We start from the raw sequence: 20901 nt of genomic DNA, 5'->3' as shown, positions 1-20901 counted from the left end.
GCTTGCCGATGGGCTGCCCCAGGCCCTCGCACAGGCTTAACTGGAACTGGCACGTGCATACGACGGCTGCTGTTGTGCAGGGAGCGCCGAGCCCGTCAATACTACACATCACTATAAATAAACCTCGGGACTTTTTCACGCACGACGTGGGAGTTACCAGGGTTACCTTAAGCAGGAGCCAAAGGGGTTTTTGGGGCAGCCATTCCCCCAAGGTTGCACGCGAATACGGTTTTACGCGAAGGGCGCGAGCGCGGGTATCGTCATCTTCCGGGCGCCATTGCTGTCCATTCTCGTCGGCCCTGCACTTCTACCTGATTCTCGTGGACTCCTACCATGGGTAAGCAATGGACCTGGAACACAGGCCAATTGAACGCATTCCATTGCTGTACTTCATGTTTAGTGCGAGGATAAAAAGGCCGTATTCAGGAAGTACATGTAATTTCTAGCACTCACGGGAGTGACGGTAGCCTCGGATGGCTACCGTTTTTGGGGGTTAATTGCCGATGAGTGAAAGGGCAAAGGAGCCAATGTCTTCATTCATAGAGCCCTGGAGCGAAATTCTTGGGCGCGAATTTTAAAACAGCGTTACCTGCAGTTTTGTCCAACTAGCTAATGTTTTGTGCTGGTGACCCCAAGGCTTTGAATTGAAATTTATGGAAATGCTGTTGCTTTTGCGATGAAAGAGAAAAAAAAGTGCCAATTGCACAAATTCGGTTAAAGGTGAAGAGCAGCAGTGGTTTAAATTACTCAAATTACTGCCAGCCCTCGACTAGGCCTCGCCTGTTCACCCAATGGTTCAGCTCGAACGCGTGAATTTATAATGTGAAGGATCACTAAAGTAGGCCGCTTTACCAGTATCCAGCGGCGTAAGAACCAAAACGTGCTTCAAATATGCCCGAAGCTCTAAACTGCTACCCCGTGTTTCATACGTTCGACTTCATGAACTATGCCATTACACCATGCGTTTTAATTATACGCTTTTGAACCAGAATAGTGTTTTCGCACAGAAGAATAGTTGAGTGCTGAAGAGCGATGTGATAAGGGTCGCATGAATTCCGTGACATAAGGTGCGCTGATAAACATTGTTGTGTACAGGTGGATCATGTCGCTTGAGTCCAAATAGAATACGTAAGAAGTAGCTGCTTTTGTGGTTTCTTCATGAGGCTGGCTTCTATTGACAGCATGTCCACGGAAATCGCAGGAACATTGGAGAATCCATCCTGGTTTTCAAAGTGGAAGTATTAGTGGTTTAAATGGAGTTTGCGTAACAATAGTTTTCGGGCTTGCGCATATTTGTAGCGGCAAACATAATTAAATGTGGTTGACTCGGTCCCTTAAAACTGCACTAAAGCCTTTATTACACCGTGGTGCTCTCTCCAGGGCTGTTTTTAAAATCTGTAGGGAATTTGCCACAGGAATTTTTTTATTTATAGCGAAATCCTAATTCTCTCAAGGTGGCTAATGATAACATCACCAAGGATAAACAAACGCCAATTTGGAACATCGCACCAACACAAACACACCCTGGATGTGCGGCCAGAGGGGCGGTTGGGTTTCGAGATTATATTTGATAGTATCTTTCTGAAACAAAACTTCAAATTCGGAGGTGTTGTCGCATTTTTCGATGATGTAAGAAAGATCACAAGGATTTGTTTCTACACAAATGTTAAGGCGTTTGACTCTCCTAATAGATAATTGAGCATGGGGTAATTTCGAACATGAATGTTCTTTGTTCGTCAACACTGCACCCGCTAGGATCTGTTCGCAACGTAAGGTCGGCCTGAGCTGAATTCAGCAGTTGCAAATTCCCGCGTAAAAAGAATCAACAAGCCGTGGACACCTAAGCACTTAGGATGTGTTGTGAATGCCAAATCATCGATGCTAACCTGAACCCGCCGCAGAGGCTCAGAGGCTAAGGCGTTGTGCTGCTATAAGCTCAAGGACGCGGGTTCGATTGCCGGCCTGGGTGGCCGCTTTTGTGATGGAGGCGAGCAGCGAAAACGCTTGTGTGTTCGAGGTTCCGACGCACGTGAAAGATTCCCGGGGGGGGTCAAAGTTATTTCAGAGCCCTCCACTATGGCGCGCCTCATCGCTTGTGTAGAGTCGGGGCGTTAAACCTCATAATCGAATGTACACGGAACGCCTTAGAGACTTTGCTTCCTCTGCGGTGTCAAAGGGTATTTCAATGTTAGGCGCTTTTCGATCTTTTCCTTACGCCTTCCCGCTCTATATCGTTCATGCCGCCTGGTAATGGGAAAGTTGAAGATGATGGTGGATTTCGCTCCCTCCATCAGCGCAATGCAGGCGGTGACAGCCATCTCTCGAAACTACAAAGTTTAGGTTCGCGCGGTTTAACAGTTCGTGAAGGAGCAGTTTTTATATCCGAAATAATAACGGACGGCGATCCTGGACACCGGCTCCTTCTGTGAAGCTCGCGCCGTGGAACGCGTAAGGGCAATGGAAAGGCTTTGCGGGAGCCGTTGTAATGTTTCAGAGACAAGGCGATGCTCTCCGCGCTCACTAACTCTCAATTGAGTAACTCCAATTATTCATTGTTACGTTGCTGCTATGACGGGTATCATTTTTAACACGACAGTGTTTTATTCCCGGATTCACGACGATTTCGCTGACTTCATATTCGTCGCGGAAGTAACGCCTGTACAACGATGCAAGCGGCCTGTAAAGGGTGCACCACTGCACCCAGGGTCCTCTTGCGGTGAAGCAACGTGTAGTACTAAAGAGAACCTTATATTTCGGGTTGTTCGTTTTCGGGTTTTATATTTTACACGAAAGTGTTTCGTGTCGCAATACCCCAAGATTTCACTTGCGTCATATCCGTCACGTAAATGACGCCAGTACACTTTTGCCTAAGCGACCCGCAAGCAGAACCTCGCTCATAAAGCGCACCCACAAGACAGCCGCCGACCCGCAAATCATGTTCAGCGGCGGATTTCGCTGCACATTTCACTTTCGTGTTTGACTGATTCCTACAAGAGAGGAATCTAACAGTTTTTTTACTGTGTTTAATGGCCGGCATAGTGGTTGTGCTAATTCAACGGTGCAACCAGTTCAAAGGGTCCACCACTACATTGCACATAGCAGCGCCGCCAGAATAGCAGGGTGTTGAACTAAAACAACTTCCGGTTAGGTTACAGTTTTTGTTCGGGCGAATTCATTTCATTCTGGTGAAGTTTAGTCTAGCAGAATTCACGTGCCAAACCAGTTCACTAACTAGTTCGACGAGTTAATTTTTAAGTACGGAAAAGCGCTTGTTTTTGAAAGTGAAAGATACGATAAAAACGAAATATACTTCACGCTCATTATTATTATTCCTTGTGACCGGTAACTGTTGTACCATTTCAAGGACAGTAGTAAGCAATAAGGCGAAATAATAAGAAAAAGAGATGAAGTAGCGATATTCTTCTTGTGGTTCTTGTTGGTGAAATCACAATCTTCTTAATGAATTCTCTCATTCTGGTGGCCGCTAAACCCCCAGAGTTCGTAGTGCGTGCCAGCGTTAGAGCGTTGTAGGTATTTCACGCGCCGAAGAAACCACGAAAGCACTCTCACAGCGGCCGCCTTTGGGGGGCGCCTTCTCAGAAATCCCAATGTGCGTTCGAAGGTGGCTTCACACCTCCCGGTGCTCTTGACGTTGCAAAAGCGCGAACCGTAATTAATTGGCCCCGTATCTGCTCATTGCGCTCAAAAATTGGTGGAAAGACAATAGCCTCTCTGGCGCCTCTGCCACGTAACTGCTGCTATTCTCCCCCACCCCCACTTCGCACGGTCTTCCCTACCCGCTTCGCTCGTCTCACGACTAACAAGGTGGTAACTTGGCAAGCCAGCTGAATTTTCTAGCGTTCCGCTCCTACAGCGCTGTCTACTCTATACTTTCGTTGTTCTTGGACCTCTTGGAATTCCGCCACGAGCTCTTTTGTTCTGGCACGAGCGCGTTTTGTGTTTGTGGTCAAAGCATTGTTTTGAACGCGTATTTTTTATTCTTATATTGTACAAATGAAGTTTCGATCTTTTTTTAACTAAAATTACACTGCAAATACCATTATGTATTGACATTTTAGCTTAACTGGACATCAACGTTTCTTTCTGCTCAACAACTTTTACAAGAACTAAGTATGTGTTTCCAGATGTACTAGCTTGAAAAAGTGGAGCCTATAAAACCCCTCGTTCAAGAATTTTAGCCAGTTTTGTCGGGTGGCTGTATCGAGAGACAGAAATACCAAAATTTCCAAAATTCAAAGTTTGCAAGCTGACAGGTATATTTCCAAGTAAAACCACAGTCTTTAAGATAGCTACCTGAGTTCCTGTCTCTAATGAAGCTTGCCGTTGTTTTTGTTGTGTCTCCAGAAACGCCGTCGCAAATTTCAAGTGGCTTGAGTGCGTCTCGTAAGTTATTACTTTTTGTGTGAGCGATTATGCGAGGTACCTTTCTTTTTCTTATCGCATTTCTCCTTCCTGTGTTTCTATTGTTTTTCTTCTTGTTTTTCTTTGGCCATTCTATTTTGCTCAACAACTTGGACAAGTACGAAGTGTGTTTCCAGATAGTAGTTTAGGAAAGTGTAGCCCATACCCCGCTTTCAAGTATTTTAGCAAGTTTTTGTCGGGTGGCTGAATCGAGCAACAGAAAGACGTACCAAAATTTCAAAGCTTCAAAGTAAGTTAGCAAGCTTCAAGGTATATTTCCATGTCAAACCATAGTCTTTAAGATAGCTGCTGGAGTTCCTGTCACTAATGAAGCTTGCCCTTTTTTTTCGCAGAGATGTCGTCGAAAATTTCAAGTCAGACGTGCGCGTTTGGTAAGTCTTCGCTTTTTGTGTGAACGAATGTGTGAGATACATTTCTTTTTTCTTATCACATTTCCCGTTCTTGTTTTTTATGAATGGAGGCTTCGCAGCTGTAAGTATCTGCAGCAAGTCTTGCTGCTATTACCGCCAGTGCGCCTACACTCCAATTGTTACCAAGCGTGGGAAGAGAAAGAAAAGCCCAAAGTGAAGCTGCGCATCTACGCGTTTACTTTTCTCGCAAAATTGTCCTTTTTAAAACTATTTTCCAATGGCCAAGAAGGAAAAGAAAAAAAAAACCATGCTCCCCGTATGAGATTGGGTTACCCAAAGTTGTGATAACGTGCCTATAGTTCTACGAATACATCCACGGGTAGTAGCTGTAATACATTTTCAGTACGAGGACTCGAACAGAGCGATCGTTTCGGGTGTTTAAAGGGATTTTGTAAGGACAGGCAGTTGTATTTCATTTCTGTATAAGGAATCTCGGAGCTGTCAACCTGATTGCTTTTCTTGATACGCTATTAGTAGACACACTTACCCTAGTGGTTTAAAAAAGCCCCATCTACAATGGCAGTGACTATGGTACCCGATTCTCAAAAAATGTAAATACTAAGGTGTTTTTTAATTAAAAAAAAAACACTGTGATACCTTGGCTCTAATGTGACATGCCGGTCTGGGTTAGATACTTGTGCCATCCCTGAGGGCAGAATGGCGATGGCCAGCACTTGCGAAAAGGCAGCTTAAACGGAAATCTCTGTTTCGTTTCCAGAGAAATCAATTCAGGGAAGTATACATAGTGCGTATATATGTGCTCCAAAAATTTGTTCGCGCAGATTCAGCCGTGTGTAAACATAATCCTCTTGTGAATGGCAGATTCTTCACTCTCGTACAATATGGGCTTCGTAACGTCGGGGAAGCGACTTCCTTGAACTGGCTGCATTGTGTGCATCGAATGAAGGAGGAGAAATAAAAAAAAAATTAATCAGGAAGAAAGCGCGACACACCGCCCTTTTGCCGCCGCCTGTATCCGCTGTGTTGCGCGGGAGGTTGAGGCTGGTGTTTGTACTGCACAAACTCTAAGCGCACTCTCGAGCCCCTCTCCTAAACCGTTTGATAGTACATTTCTCATCCGACAATATTTATGCTGTGCTTTTGTGAAACATTTATCGGTCAACAATTTTTACCGTACCACCACTTGTGTTCTGGCCATTGGTTTCTCGTGTGCGCGTGCTCGAATTTCAAATTCTTTGCAGTACTACTCCAGCACGAGCTAAATTTTCATTTTCTGGAGGAGCAGGCGTTCTTTTTTCTTAACAAGCACTCACATCTCTTCGATAGCTTTTTACGGTTTAAGCGATTGTAGTGGCAACAATAATCATTGTACACAATAGAAAATATTTACTTCCAGTGGATGCAGTAATGTAGCCGTGAGTAGTAACAATGGTTCCACGAAAACGCAGATCTGGGGGGACTAACGCATGTTATAGTTATATAAGGCATGAATGAAGGTAATTGGTTCGAGATAATTTCGAGAAAACCAGAGAAAAAAAATATCAAGAATTGCGAAAATGGCGAACAGTGTAACGCCCTTCATGTTCACAAAAATACAGATTTGGCAAAATTAATACCTGTAATCGTTATAACAGCGTAAATGGACATAATTGGTGGAGAAAATTCCGACAAACAAAAAGTCATGCACTCCTTTGTGTAACGACGACGATATTCGAAAGCGAAGCTTTGTCGTGGAGGATTCGTTGGTGTTTGGACTGAGATTCTACCATGTGGAAATGGAGCAATCGCATAGACGCAGGCTTCATAACACGAGGGACTTGCGTTCGATTCCGGACAATGACGCGTTCATTTCTTCCACTTCAGCAACATTCATTGATCATCATCGTCAGAGAAAGTTGGCCTTCCTGCTGGACGTTTACGTGCTACAGGCGCCATCAGTGAAAATACTTAAGCTGCACTTATATGAGAATAGTAGAAAAACCGTAAAAATGTTGCACCATGTAGCGCCCTGCATTTCCACAAAAGCGCAGATCCGGCGGAAGTAGCAACTGTTGTAGTAGCGTGATTGGCAGCAATTGCTCGGAGAAAATTTTGTAAATCCAAAGGATAAAAAAAAAACTGCAGGCAAATGGCGAACCGCGTCATGTCTGCATTTCCATAAAAATGCAGATTTGGCGGAAATAACAGCTTTGTTCGATATAATCGCATAAGAGGAAATAATAGGGCGGAGCTAACTGAGAAAACCAAAAATAGTAAAAATAGAAAAAAATAGTGAAAATGGCGAACAGGCTGACGCCATGCATTCCCACAAAATATGCAGATTTCGCGGAAGTAATCCCTGTAATCGCTCTTATATCTTAGTTGGAGATAATTGGTGGGGCAGACTTGCTCTATGTTGCGGAAAGTTTTCACTATGTCGAAACTGTTGCATGTTCGTCGGAGCTTTTCGCTTTGGTAGTAGTAGTCATCATCATATCTATCTACATCGTCGTCTTCCTAGCTCATGCATGATTGGCGGGCGAGGATCGTTTTGTCCGCAGGCTTTTATATTTTTCCAAAAAATGAACGAGTCAGCACGCGCCAGAAGCGGCTGCAACCGGCTTCGCGAACTAGGCGCGAGCTGTCTCGTGCTCTACGCTTCAAGCGCGGACGATCGTGAAATTTTTCTTGCTATTTTGATGTGAGCGCCGCGTGCAATCCTCGAAGTCGCCGGGCGTCCTGTCGAGGCGAATGCTCACGAGCGTGGTGAACGGCGGGAGTATTATGAACCAGTGCTGTTATGACGGCGCACACTGCACATATTACGGCCGGCAATAACAGCGTAGCTGTGAAAATAGAAACTAAATAGTGTGAATAGAGAGCCGTGTAACACATCCATTTCCACAAAACGCAGATTTGACAAAAAAACATCTTTTATCGTTATAATCGCCTAAATGGAGATAAATTTGAATAATCAAGAAATACTAAAATTTGGAAAACTGCGAAAATGGCGAACGTGCTTCATTTACAAAAAAAAAACTTAGATCTGGCGAAAGCAAGCACTGTTATCGTTATAATATGGTCAATGGAGAGAATTGGCCCAGAAGAATGTTTAAATACCAAAAACGTTGACTGTAACAAACTTGCACTTTCCACAAGACGCATAAGAACGGTGTCCACATTATTGGACGATTCTCTAAGTGCTGCGGATTTTAATGCAGGAATCTGAAATATCAACGCTACCTCAACGTGCCCGGCTTCGCGTGAAGTTGAGAAACGTCATAATAGTGGCACTGCTGTTTCCATTTATTGCCTCTTTTTTTCTCCTGTTGATTGATGGACTTGTATTTTATAGGAGTACCAAACAGAAGCAGCACGTGTCGGCCATTTTGGCGATTGGACTGATCCTCCTCCTCATTATGGTTTTGGCCTTGTTGGTCGTCCTTGTGAGAGGTAAGTTATAAATACCGATGCCCTCGGCAATAAAACATGATTTCCACCTTTTTTTGCATATTCATGACCCTTAAACCCTCTCTAAGAAACAGGAAGAACACCCTTTGATTAGGCGTAAATGACGGTAAAACACCCTTCGAACTGGTTTGTACTTGTATTTTTGAGTGTGTATAGGTATTGGCAACGAGAAAACACCATATAACGTGTTTTCCTTAGCTTTTTGCTTGGGTGTTAGGGTGGGGGTTATAGACAACAAAACACCCTGCGGGATAGTAAATATTTGCGAACTTAAATGTTATAGCGACCAAGGCTACCGGAAACATTCGCTGCAAATGTGCATGTGATGTGAACAGCTGTTGCTGCACAACTATAAGTGGCTGAATGAGCCAAAGAGCAAATTAAACTCCAAAGTAGTAACAATAACTGTTAAGTCATCCTTCCCGCCGAATGAGACGGCGGTTGGTTACGAATACGCTGCCATATGGTTTATTTCAAAATTCTATCGAAACTACTTCGTGCTCTTCCTTCCGGCCATATTTCCGACAACTTCCACGCTCACGCTGTAACAAGTCTAGCTTGGATAACAGCTGTTCTGGTCGTCAACTTTCGGATAAGCGTCATTTTTAAAATTCTTTTTTGACCCAACTCGGCCGTGTACTTTCTCTCTGGAAAACTCACTCAGCTTGAGCAATCGTCAATTATCTGGAAGAGAAATCTGCACACTACACGGGGTCCGGTACTAGAAAAAAGCTGCAAGTGCGGCTTGCAGGTTAAGGGAGCAACGTGTTTTTGTTTTCTGCATGGTTTAGTTGATGCCGTAGCCCTACTCAGTGTCAGCCAGCTTGCGTGAATGCACACCCATGGAAATATTTGTGCGCGTCCTACATGGTTACCAATGGTGAAGCGTATGCAGGCGATGGTATAAAAATTCGTTCCCCTTCCCGTAAGCAGTGGGAGAGGTTGCTGACCAGCTCCGACCATGAAGATCAAGCTATGCTGGTCGACAGGGGCATGCCGGCGGCGTCCTCTCGCGGCCTCTAGGACGTAGGAGGCTGACCACACCCCCTTATCTTAACCCCCGTTTTCGCTATAATAAACGTTTGTTCATCATCATCAATTCAACTTGTTACGGGGCCCTATGTGACTCTTCCCAAAATCGTCAAAGAGCAAGGCAAATTGAATCGCAACTTGTAGTTACTATTGTGAAAGGATAAACCTCTGCATAAACGAGACGTGTAAACTTTCCGCAAAATTGTACCGGTGATGACTGAGTTCACTAGATGGTGCTCACTATGTTTCGCAACAAGGTATTGAAACCTTAACAAAGATGGTCGAGAGTTCGGTAAGTATATAGCCAAACACGCGTACAGAACCGTGGAAGTAATATCTCTACTTGAAGCGCGGCTTCCGCTGTTAAATCACCATCTTTGAGTGATCGTTTGCCATTCTCAAGCTTCGATGTATAACTGCGGCTGCACAAGAAGCAATCGAATGCGATGTAGACACTTGAGGTTTTGTGGGCGGACGTGTGAGAGGTGTTCTATCCGTATAGTAAATTAAAAAAAACGCGTTCCCTCTTACCCTTTCGTTGTAGTCCATCGAACAAAAAAGTTTCCACCCTTAATTTGCCCACGTCGCGGATATGCGGGCTTCAATTGTTAACCGAAACAAAGGGCACAAAGGTATTTTTGGTGATGATATATATGCGACGAAATCCGTCTAGAAGATCTAGGCATTTGTTCAAACATATTTGCGGGGTACCCTAGGCTCTTCCGCCGAAGCATGAAGACACGCCGACCTCTTGGGTGACGAAATTTTGGGGGTGCCCATCTGCTTGTCTAGAAAATAAATGGTAGCCTGTACACAGAAATGCAGTTAGTGGCTCTAAAAAAGGGGGGAAAGATGATACGGCCTCGCTTGGGAAGATAACATTGTTCACAATAGCTCCAACCTGGTTGACTGCCTAGCCAAGCAAAGCCAACCAAACAAGACAATGCGGTGAAAATTAAGACGAACGTGAAATGTTCTCTACTGGAACCTTTCTGTCTTCATTGCCTTACGGGCGTAATGAGCTATTTTATTAGGTTGGACTGCCGTACTTGGAACGTCAAGGTTCAGTGAAGCTAGCAAATTTATGAACGTAGTTGTGTTGTTGCCTTTTGTTGTATTTCGTATTTTTTCTTGAAACTTTGCATTCTGCCTGGCCGGGAACGATTTCGTTACGTCAACAGAACCAGAAGAGGAGAAAAAACGCAATCTAAAAACACCCGCAAAATAACTAGCAGCGCTAGTCTCAGAGCTTTAAATTTTTAGCTTTGTGGTTCTTGTCTGCACTCCGTCGTCAAAATTTCCATAGAATATGTTCCGGTACATTCTTTTTTGAACGGGTTATTACTTTTTAACCGCAACCACATTTCTTTTCCTACTGCCATGAACCCTACAGTGAACGAATACTCTTAAAACCCGCAGTCGATGTCTACCATTGGCCAATTCTGTTGGTATATATAGACTCCACAATTTCTTATCAGCGGCTATTTTTCAATGTTGCCGCCGTCACGCAAGTGTTGTTTTTGGTCATCTGAAATATTCAAACAAAAAAGCTCTACTTCCTTATGAACTGCGATTTTATTGCGTCATCAGATTTAGAGGTCTTGCTAAACGAACTGAACTGACAAAATATTTATCTTTTTTAGGAGTGGATTATGACACAACGGAGTCTGAAGAAGGTGAGGAATTTTTCCTAAAATCTTGTCATAATTACTTTTGTCGTGACCCTTATCCACTGGCTCTTAATAGAAAGTTTTGGCACTGCGTGTGTTTGGTACGTTCCGTGCGTACTGTATGTACCGGGACCAGACTGGGCACTTGAGCATTCGTCCCGGTAGAGTTGTTTTTTTCGCTGACTGGCGACCACCACCTTGCCATGCGCGCGCATTCGTTTCGGCGAGGTGCGGCCCTGCTCGTCATGGCCACGCACCCAGGCACAGTCGGTTCCAGGTACGCACGAGGCATACAGAACGTACGGAACAGACGGAATGCTAAAACTTTCTTGTCACGATGCAAGTAGCTATAATAACACGTCACCGAAACTTGGCTGCTATCATCTTGGTGCATGAAGCGGGACGAGGAAACTCAATAAAAGTTATAATTAAACTGAAGATGAAAAAAAGCTAAACGAGGCAATAACCGGAATCCAACCAACACCGTCGATACAAGGAACCTTATATACAGACCCTCCAAATCATAACTGGAGACGGACTATCTCTTACCAGCGTTAATATTACCCGTTTTAATGTCGGCGGATTGCGGTCAGTTATGGCGGCAGTGCTAGCTTGAGCATAGTCGGACGGCACTCAAGATGGTGCGCTTTAGATTATCATCATCATCACCAGCCTATCTGCGCCCGCTACAGGGCAAAGGCCTCTGCCATTAATCTCCAATAACCCCGGTTGTGTGCTAAATGTGACCAATTCATCCCCGCAAACTTCTTTATTTCCCCTGGCCTTCTAACTTTCTGCCGCCCGCTGTAACGCTTTCCTTCTCTAGGGACCCACTCTGTTACCCTTAATGACCAACGGTTATCTTGGCTTCGCATTACATGCCCTGCCCACGTTCATTTCTTCTGCTTAATTTCTACTAATGTCCTTAACATGTGTTTGTTTCCTTACACACTCCGCTCTTTTCCTGTCCCTTAATGTTACACCTAGCATCTTCCGCTCAATTGCCCGCTGAGTCGTTCTCTATTTAAGTTGTACTCTCTTAGTGAGCCTCTAAGTTTCTGCACCGTGGGTGAGTACCGATAAGATGCAGCTGTCATACACTATCTTCTTCAGGGACAATAGTAGGCTGCTATTCATTATCTGAGAATGTGTGCCATATCCACTCCCGCCATTGTTATCCTTCTAATTATCTCTGCCTCATGGTTGTGATCCGGTGTCACAACTTGGCTTAAGTAAATATATTCACTTACCACTTCCACTGCCTCGCCACCTATCTGAAACCGCTGTGCTGTACCGAGGTTATTGAACGTTACTTTGGTTTTCTGCATATTAATTTTCAGGCCCACAGTTCTATTTTGTCTGTCTAGTGCGGAAAGCGTGCTTTGCAAGTCGTCCCCCGAGTTACTTAGCAATGCAGCGTCATCAGCCAATCTAAGGTTACTGAGGTATTCTCCATTAACCCTTACTCCCACCTGTTCCCAATCCAACGTGCTAAATACTTGTAAATAGGCTGTGAATAACATTGGAGAGATTGTGTCTTCTTGTCTGACGCCCTTCCTTATAGGTATTTTACTGCTCTCCTTATGGATGATGATGGTAGCTGTGGACCATTGTAGATATTCCCTAGTATTTTTACATATTGCTCACATGCCCCCTGGTTCCGTAATGCCTGAATAACTGCTAGGGTTTCGACCGAGTCAAATGCTTTCTCATCATCTATGAAGGCTATATATAGGGGTTCAGTATACTCACCGCACTTCTCTATCACCTCATTGAACGGGTGAATATGGTCCAATGTTGAATAGCCTGTACGGAATCCTGCTTGTTCTTGAGATTGAGTGAAATCTAAGGTTGCAGAAATTATGTTAGAGATTACCTCGGTAAGTACCTTGTAGACGAGTGGCAGTAAGCTGATCGACCTGTAATTTTTCAAGTCCTTCATGTCACCTTTTTTATGGATTAGGATGATGTTTGCGTTCTTCCAAGTTTCCGGTACACTTGCGGTCAATAGGCATTGCGTATAGAGGTTTGCCAGTTTTTCAAATGCAATTTCTCCGCCATCCTTCAAGAGGTCTGCTGTTATCTGATCCTCATCAGGTGCTTTGCCCCCTTTTATTTCTCCCGAAGCCTCCCTTACTTCTACGGTCGCTACTGGTGGGATGTCTATCTCCTCTGAAATACTTTCGCGTTTTAGATACCGCATGCTGAATGCAATATTCTGTCTGTACACCGTGAATCTAAACGCCATATTCGGATTGGTCTACAAGGTTCTTACTCCGTCTGGTTGCGACGCCAGTCCGCCGTGACGTCACGCGGGTCGTGCGTCGCACCACCAACGGGGAAACATATATGGAAGTGAATCAGAAATCAGAGGTAAAAACTAGTGTCACTGGATAAGATACAGAGTACCGTCACAGAGGCACGCAAGTGACGAACGGCGGCCATTTTGGTGGGTATCAATGTTGACAGACTGCCGCTTCTGCTGCCTCACGACTAACTTTGACGAGATCATTTTTAAGCAACCTGGCCGATGACACAGCAAAAGGGCATCTTTGGATACGCTTCCGCAGCTGAATGACGCCACGAAGCGCGGAATGACGCCAGTCACGCGCAGCCGCAGAGCAGGGAGGGCAAGCTAAGATTACCACAGTTGATCTACTAAAACTCATAAACAACAAAATGGCGGCGCCCATCAACCGACTCAGTGTAAATAAATGTTAGGTCATGCGAACTGACCAATGATCAAGGTAGCAGCACGGAACAATAGGGGAAAAGAGTGCCGATACTCTAAAACCTTACCTAGTAACACTAGTAAAAACTAGCTTGTGTAGTGCAAGATTTTTACAGTTGAAAACAAACGTAAGCACAGCTTGAACCATTGAAATGTTGTCCAGCACGCTCATGCGATTACCGAAAAAACAATAAGGGCGTTAGTTGGGGGCTTGTAACATGGTGCTTCCCGGAAAGATCTGGTCGGACTTCCGTACATTCGGTCCTGTCATTATCCAACCAGTCTGTAGCACACATTACCGCACGAGACAAAATGACGATCCAGAAAGTACCTTTGGAAGCTAGCTTGCGTGTCCTTGACGCCTTACAGTTGACACCTTGGGGCGGAAGGCGCTTTGTGCATTCTTTGCGTCATTTTATGCATCGTCGGTTTTCGCTCGTCGCTAGCGGGCTGACTCGCCGGCACGTTCGTCAGAGGCCGCATTAGTATGTGCACGCCGTCGGAAGATTTCACTCGCGTTTCTGTGATAGGGCTCCGCTCGCATAGCTTTTCTTGGTGGGTAGGCTTCCCTGGGAAAGAAATAATGTTAAAGGCGAGGTTACAACTCCACACACGTCTCCTTAAAGTTGGCTTTATTTTAGATGCGAACGCATTGCTAGTAAAACAGTTTTCAAAGGCAACATAACGCATTTTGTGTAAACACGCGAGGCCCTTATTATCGTATTCCTAGCAGGTTACCCTTTCCAAGCTCACGAACGACACACCGCTTGCCTGATAGTTGGGTTGACTTTCAAACAAAAATACATTTCTGGAAATACATTTTTTCTGTGGAACAACGCATTTTAAATCACAACGGGAGAGCTCCAGGTCCTCATCGGTGACAGCTTCGTCTTTGAAAGCCCAACAAACTTACACCGATTAGGTTGAGTTCGTTTCACTCTTAAACAAACATACATTACTGGGAAGTTTTTTACTCTTCGGGTAATGAGGCATCTTACCCAAAAAAGGAGGCCCTAGGAGCTCATTGGGTAATGTTGGTATTTGCAAACTGCTAGAAACAACATTAGGGCTTCCCGGCAGGACGCAAAAAAACTCAACATCCCAGCCATAGGCCGCTTCACTTTAAACTTTGTTCCAACAACTCCATTCAGCTCGTTTGGACCGGCCAATTGCGTGAAGTCTCGCGGACCGTATGGAAAGAGCGCGCTACGAAGGCGATTCAACTGTCGAGGCTACAAGCACTGATTGACTGTTCTACAATAGGTCAAGTTTTTATTCAGTGCCGCGCATTACACACTGACCCAGTGTAGTTGAACCTGAATTTTCAACCCAATATTACGAATTTTTTGGTTTAAAAAATTTTTCGGTCTTCGTTCATTCGATATTCCACTGTAACCAAAATCTTGTCCCTTTACGGCGGGTGGCAGCTTGTGGGTCAATGGCAGCTCTGAGTTGTTGCTTCGATCGTCTTCACATCCTCTGTGACACCGAGATGAGACCCACCCATGGTAAAAGCCAGCCGCGCAGGCTTTTAGAGGATTTTATCAGACGTGGCAAGCGCATTGAAACATACATCAGGCTACCATTTGTACTTTTCATATGTGGGCCATTGTTTAGCGCGGCATACAAGTGTTCATTATCGAGTAACCGACTACCGAGAATATTGTTTTCACAACTCAGTTTATCAGTACACGACATGATAAGCTATTGACGGATAGAACGAATAACAATTAGAGCAATTCATTTGTGCATTTCTTGGCTGTCCGAGATGTTCCAATAAACATTTTCCTAATGCGGGCATTTCAGATTTCTCGACAAAGCGCACATGGTATATAGCACTCCCTACTTCCGAAAAGACTTCAAGCTTTTCAACAGAGCGAACACAGAGCCTAGCTGTCTCAACAGGCACGATATCAGCACCTCAAACAACGTCGTCAAGCGCCCGAAAAGAAGAAACGACAGCGCATCCAGCCAAAGGTGAGCAAAGGCTGACACCTCGCGGTGCATGGTGTTCCTTTTCAGTTTCAGTAATGCTTTCATTTACAGGGATTCATATTACAATTACAGTGTAGCCTTCTCTTTGCACGCGACGGGTTTCATTCCTAGTAGAACTAAGAATGGAATAGTATTGTTCCCCTGCACAGCACGCGGTGTTCGCGGCTTGTGAGTGAACGTGGACGTAGTATACTGAAAGGCGGATATCATCATTCAACTATCGGAGTAATGGCAATGCATATGGGGATGAGCTCAAGGTTGTGACAGTGTGCTCTCTAGGAAAGCCATGGAAGGAGTGTAGTGCCGGAGTCAAAATGGTGGACAGCTATGGCGGCGTCATGTTAAAACTTAGCATCGCCTCTGTCGAGACTGATGTTGCCTTTGAGTGCTCGCTCGTATGACACCTTCCTGTTGGTTTAAGTTTCCACTGTCGCCTCCTATGGATAGGGTAAAGACATGTCATCGCACACAATGCTGTCACGGTAGCGTTCTCAGGAATTTGGTTTACCCTTAGGTGGAACATCTTCGTTCACGCAGTGTTTTTGGTAGAAAGAGGTGGTACTCCTTCGCCGATTCCAGACTGGTCAGGTTTTGCAGCTAGCCCGGATGCACATCGTCGACCCGCGGTCATACGAAATCCCGCAGCTACCGTCATGCCCAGCAAGACGCACGAACGAACATGTGGCGGTGGTTTTACCGCTATCCGAAAAATAGCATTGCCGTCCCTCGAAGGACACCGACTGGCACCGGGCAAGAGTGTATAGACGCGCCATCGCACACCGTTCCATTGGTGATGATGATGATGAAACAACATTTATTGAGCCCAAAAGTGTTGGTGGTGCCCACAGGTACCAGACGTGGGTGGTTCCTTATTCACGGGACCCATATGTTGCCAACAACTCCTGGCCCCTGGCCACCAGGGCTAGCTGGGTCGGCAGGGCGGGGCTGGACAGCAAGGTCTCCCATCGCTCAAGGAGTGGGGGTGGGGAAGTGGAGGTAGGATAGGGGGGTGTAGGGGAGGGAGTGGGGGGAACTGTACTCTTGAGGAACGTGCATTCCGCCATGACGTGCGACAGGGTGCCTTCGGTCTGCTTGCAGAAAGGACAGGTGGCGTCGTGTAACTCGGGATACATTCGATGGAGCAGGGTTGGGTGTGGGAACGAGGCCGCCTGCACTCTGCGCAGAATCGTTTGCTGTTGCCTGGTTAGAGAGCGGTGCGGTTCGGGTAAGGTGCGCCGTTCTTCCCTTTACGCTCGAGTATTCCTCTGTAGCTTGTCATTGTGCTCGGGGGGTCCGCATCATCGCCCGAGCTTCCCGGAGCGTCATTTCGCGGGCGTGGAAGTCGGCGATGGTGTTGCCTGCTACCCCCGAGTGAGCTGGGACTCACACGAGTTAAACGGCTCGTCCCGGTTTCACCTTCTTGTTGAAATCGCAAATGCCGCGGAGGAAACGCGTCCCCTTCGATAGTTGCCGTACGCTGTCTTGAAGTCCGTGACCACGTCCTCGACGTCCGGTTGAACGAGCGCCAGAGCCACAGCCACTTCTTCTGCCGTCACCGGATCTCTCGTCCGGTGACGGCAGACGCTGTGACAATCAGTTGGTCGTGTGTCATAACGACTGCCGCAGCCCGGTCGCTGCCTTTCTTAAGCTAGGCGTCCGCGTATAGAAAGCGGGGATTCTCCCCCAGCTGTCGGGCCAGGGCCTTGGCCCGCGCATCGCGCCTCCCGTCATCCTTACCCGGGGTCATGTTCCGGGGTAGGGGCTTGGTTTCGATTGCCTCCTTCCACCTCCAGGGTAGGGGCGCCGTCGCGGGTATCGGTTCTATCCGCCATCCCAGCTTGCGAAGGACGGTGCGTCTGTGTTCTGTGCTACTGAGTCTGACGGGTTGATTAGAGAGGTGAGCTTCCACCATCTCGTCCACCGTGTTGTGGACGCCCATGTTCTGCAGTCGTCGTGTCGACGAGTATATGGGAACGCCCAGAGCTTGCTTCGTTGCCTTGCGAATGAGCGTGTCGAGGATGTTTCTCTGCGTCCTCGTCAGCTGGAGATACGGGACCGAGTAGGTGACCCTCGAAACGACAAACGCCCGCACTAGACGGATGGCGTCGTCCTCTTTCAGGCCTCTGTTTCTGTTAGACACCCGGCGTAACATGCCGAGTACCTGTGCCGTGGTGGTTTTGATTTTAACGACGGTGGCGTCCAATTTCCCGTTGTTCTGCAGCAGCAGGCCCAGTATCCTACACTGCTGCGTCGGCTTAATCTTTATGCCGTCGATTCTGACCGTGATGGCCGGTTGGGGCGCCTTCTTGGGTCGTCCCGGCTGTATGGGTAAAAGTTCCGACTTCTGCAGTGCGCAGCTCAACCCACCAGCCTTCGCGTACTCGTGCACGGTCGTGGCCGCACGCTGAAAGGAATCCTCGATCCACCTGTCGGAACCGGCCTTCCCCGTCCACACCGTGATGTCATCGGCGTACAGGGCGTTGCCCATGCCATCTATTTGTTCGAGTAAATGAGGTAGGAGGAGGAGAGCCAGGTTGAAGAGCAGGGGAGACAGGACACACCTCTGAGGGGTGCCCCGCTCGCCGAGCTCGATGGGATCCGACTTCTCCCCTCCTACTGTGATGGTGGCTGTTCTATTGGTCAAAAGTCCTTCACGTAACCAAAGCTTCTCCGGCCGCACTTTGTCTTTTTTCAATTCGACAGCATGCTCGCGTGCGTCACGTTGTCGAAAGCACCTTTCAGGTTGAGAGCGAGGATCGCCCGTGGACCGTGCCTCGTGGCTTTTTCCACCACCAGCTCGTGAAGCTGCACCATGACATCTTGGGTACTCAGATGTTTCCCGAATCCGAACATCGTCGCGGGCATTTGCCCCGTGTCTTCGAGATGCCCCTGCAACCGACGTAGCACCATGCGCTCCATGACTTTTCCAACGCAGGACGTGAGGGATATGGGACGCATGTTGTCGATCAAGGGGGCCTTTCAGGGCTTCGGGATGAATCGTACATCTGCTTCCTTCCACTCGCGTGGCAACCGAGAGCTCTCCCAGGCTTCGTTGACGTGCCCAAGGAGCTCGCGCGCCGCCGTACCGCTCATGTTGGCGAGCAGCGTGTAAGTTATGGCGTCCTTGCCGGGTGCGCTTCTCTTGTTGCTCTCGTCTATAGCCGCCCACAGTTCCGCCATGGTAAACGGTCTTTCAAGGTCTTCGTTCTCGGGTCCTTTGTACTCCTCCGGGATCGGGTGGACGCCCTTCTCGGTGTGCAGGTATTTGTCCGTGAGGGCCTTAACAAGCCTGCGGCCGTCGCCATTGTACAAGTTGAGAACCTTGGTGAGGGAGCGGTTGGTCGCTGTTTTGCTGCTCGTCGGGTCGATGAGGTGGTGCAGGAGCTTCCACGTCTTTCCCACGGACAGCTGACCTTGCAGACCGTCGCACATCTTGAGCCAATTTTCTTGCATAACTTAGCCGCGTATTCGGCGATTTGATTGTTAAGCAAGGCGATGCATCTGTCGATCTTTCTGTTGCGTCGTTGACGCTTCCACCTTCGAGTTAGCGAGTGACGGGCCGCCCACATATTGGACAGCCTGGCGTCAACGAATGGCGTCTGCGTCGTCGTCGCTATTTCGTGCATGAACTTCTCAAGGGCCTGCTTCTGGTTACGTGCCCATTCCTCGTAAGACTGTGTCTTGTACTCTTGCCCGGCGTCTTCACCCGTGGCGTCTTCGTCTTCCTGGGTGAACTTTCTCAACTTGTCCAAGTCGGTGATCCGCGCCTTGCCCAGCTCTGGTCGGGAACGGGGACCGCGGACGGTGATGCTGATGATGCTGTGGTCCGACCCCAGGTCGACCTCTTCGCATCTCCACGACGCGTCGAGCGACCCGGCCAGCCAAGACAGGTCCGGAGTGGTGTCCCTGGACGCGCTGTTTCCTCTTCTCGTGGTAACTCCAGGTTCGTTAAGTAGGACGAGGTCTTGGTCTTCCATGGTTCGTACAAGGGCTTTTCCTCTCTTGGACAAAAATTTGTAACCCCATAGCGTGTGGGGGGCATTGAAATCACCGAGGATCCGGAGCGGCCTGGTCCCTGCCAACCTCTTCGCCTCCTGCTCGGTGAGGTCGAAGTCGCACTAGCTCTGTGACGGCCTGCAGTACGCACTCATCACGAATATAATTCTTGTGCTGCCAATTTCCCGTGCGTGGACTTCTACGAGCGTGTGCTCGCACCCGCTCTGCGCCGTGACGTGCTGGGTTGCCGCCACGTTGTTGCGGACTAGAACGGCTGTCCCCGTTCCCGAGGGGTCCGTGTAAAGGATGTATCCCGGGAGTCGCGGCTTCCCGTTCGTTTCTTGCAGTGCAATGATGGCAGGCGGATCATCCTGTCCGCTGATGTACAAATTGAGCTCAATCTCCTTGTGACGAATGCCCCTACAGTTCCATTGATAGATGCCGGCGGACTCGCTGCCGTCCACTCGCTTGCGACGTTGCTTACTTGGGTTCTGTATCATCCTTGTTGGTAATGTCCAGTCGACCGCGCCTCTTCGCGATCGCGTCTTTGATTCTCTCGGCACGTTCCTTCTTCAGGGACGCAAATGGGTGCGAACCTTAATGGCAGCAACCATCGTTGCTAGACGTTCGTGCTTCACTTCCAGCGTGCTGAGACGATCTTCTATCCTTCCTAACGCTGCCAGAATGGCCGTCAGTGCATCGTCTTGAGGTAATTGCGTTTGCTCCTCCGCTTTCGGTGTTGCAACTGCCGCCTTGCTAACTGGGGCCTCTACGGCGTCCATCGCCTCTTGGGTGCTATTCTGTTTCGCGCGGCTCGCTACCGGCATCACTGTCTTCGGGTTAATGGCGGGGGGAGATCCCCTCCTCGGCACCTTGCGCGGACCTTCAGCGAGGTTAGCCATCAACGTCGGGCCCTCTTGTGGTCTCGCTTCGGTCGAGCCTGAGCTGCCCACAAACTTCTCTATCTTTGACATAAGTGCCCTGAGTTGGGCATTCTGCTCCTAAATGTGTGCGTTCTGGCTCTCGATAATTTTCTTTAGTTCTGTTACCTCGCCAGTGTCCTTTTGCGGGTTCGGGGTCGATTTGGGAGGGGGAAAGGGGGGAAATTCGCAGTCGGGGACTCGAGCCCAGGGAAACCAGCTAGCCCAGCCCACCTTGTTGCCGGTGTTCCCTCGCTGGTATCCGGGTCCGTCCCTCGATTTTGAACGGCCAC

The sequence above is a fragment of the Haemaphysalis longicornis genome, unplaced genomic scaffold, assembly GCF_048455015.1.
Source record: "Haemaphysalis longicornis isolate Haplotype H1 unplaced genomic scaffold, Haemaphysalis longicornis Haplotype H1 scaffold_10, whole genome shotgun sequence".
Taxonomy (NCBI): domain Eukaryota; kingdom Metazoa; phylum Arthropoda; class Arachnida; order Ixodida; family Ixodidae; genus Haemaphysalis; species Haemaphysalis longicornis.
The sequence above is the reverse complement of the archived record's forward strand: the minus strand, read 5'-3'. Positions refer to the sequence as shown.